Below are 2,200 nucleotides of genomic sequence, written 5' to 3' on the forward strand. Positions count from 1 at the left end.
TTTTTTTTTATACCAATTGATTTGTCTTATTATTCTGTACATAAAAGTATTACGGTAAGATTATCGAAAACTAAATATTTTACGAGATATTTTATTTTTTATATCAAAATATGTTAGATTAAGATATAAAATAACTCCAAAAGTACTTAATGATAACATACTTTATTATAGTGTTTTAAAAAACTCTCGAGATAAGCTACAAGAATATGCAATAAGAAAGGGGGTTTCCATCTAAGAAAACAAAGTTGACCTTCAATTGACCTTCAAGGTCAAGTTCAAGGTCACCAAAATATTTGCCCCTACTTATTCTACAAATTTGATAATGGATGTCTTCCCCTATCTCTAATCGTTTTCAAGAAAAACATGGTGGACTTTTTATCAGACTCACCCTGTATACATACATCGTGTCATGATGATGTACGATGCAACTTTGGTAGCTGACAACATTCTCATAGTAATAACGTATATAAAATTATGCATTAGATTAATTCTGAAATCATTAAACCATTTGCATCTACATATAGAAAAGCAATAGTTGATAACAATAAGGAAATATAAAAAAGAATTAAATCATCAAAACTCATAAAGATGGTTCACAACGATAAACAACTGTATTTTTATTTCTTTGATACACTTATAATCATATAATAAAAAATAAAAGAAATGACAAAGAAGTTTCGTAGTATTTATGTAATATTTTCTATATTTCTTCCGGTCAACTACAAGTTATTGTTAAATTAAAAATTAGTAACATCCTCGATTTTTCTTTAACTGTTGATCACAACTTATACTGAATACTTTTTTCATAAAATAATAAAATTTTTAAGTTTTTCTGTAATTATATTTTTTTTTATAAGTTAATATACAGTCGTGGTCAATAATGCCTTCCACCTGTAGTCAACTACTATCTGACTACTATCTGACCCCCAACTACTATCAACCAATCAGTAGTGATTGATTACAGAAATTACGTGATTTAATCGTCTTTTCAAGATTATTTACTGATCAATTAACTCTAATGTTGTAAATACGTCATCAATATTAAAATTAACGTATTTATATAAGAAAAATAATAAATATTTTATGATACTTATAAAGCTAACATGACTTTCTGTTCAAAATGAGAAAACACGGTATTATATTTTACAAAATTATGAAATATTGTTTAATATTAATAATTGAATTTGATGTGCATGTTTATTTATATCCAAAATTATTATTTACTTAATATTTCATGAAAAATGTTACTGTGCGCAACATTTCAAAACTTTACAAAAAGATCCCAGGTAGCAAGGTGTCGTCATTATAACGTCATTTTAAGGTCACTGGTTACGTCAAATTCACTTTTTGTGGCTATGGTATGGGATAGGAGATCTATCGCTTTAGGATTCGCTGTAGGATACTACCCAACTTATCCTACTTGTAGGTAGACGAATGAACGAGTCGGTTTACAAACATAATATCATACATTTATTCTTCCTGCGACAATGTATACACTAATAACGGAGGTTGCGGTTGTACGCATAAGGTGTATTGTTATCGAATAAGGGCTTCCGTTTGCCCCCGCGTCTCTTTGTTTATGTCGCCGCGTCGACATAGATTTTGTGAGGGCTCGTTTGCGTGGCGATGCTCTCCTTCATAGGCATCCTTCGTAGGGGCGAAATAAGCGGTGGAGGGTACCACCGAATCGGAGGTGTGATACTCCGTGGCCGCCCGATGTCTAGAGTGACCGGTCGATCCCTCCTAATCCTTGAACCAGAACGCCCGGAGCTGGATTTTGGCGGGCTAGCACCGAAAAGCGCCTGTAGCCGGGCCTTGGTCTTCTTTTTCTTCCGGGTGCTGCCCGGGAGGTGATTCCGCTCGGACCGCGGCAGCGGGGCTCCTGTAGCCGGTGGTTTGTCCCTGGCGTATGGCGGACTGGCGCCGAGGGTCAGGTCTATCGTGCCCAGAGTATGCGGCGGCTGAGCGCCTGGTGTACTCGGCAATGGAGCGCCGGTTGTCCTTGGCAACCGAGCGCCTAAAGGCTGGTTTATGCAGGCCGTAACTGTTAATTTATGCCGGAACCGTTAAAGTTTAACACTAAGATTACAATGCTTTTGTTCATAATGCCATTATGAACAAAAGCATTGTAATCCTAGTGTTAAACTTTAACGGTTCCGGCATAAATTAACAGTTACGGCCTGCATAAACCAGCCTTTAG

Source organism: Formica exsecta, unplaced genomic scaffold (assembly GCF_003651465.1).
Source record: "Formica exsecta isolate Colony F162 unplaced genomic scaffold, ASM365146v1 scaffold481, whole genome shotgun sequence".
Classification (NCBI taxonomy): Eukaryota; Metazoa; Arthropoda; class Insecta; order Hymenoptera; family Formicidae; genus Formica; species Formica exsecta.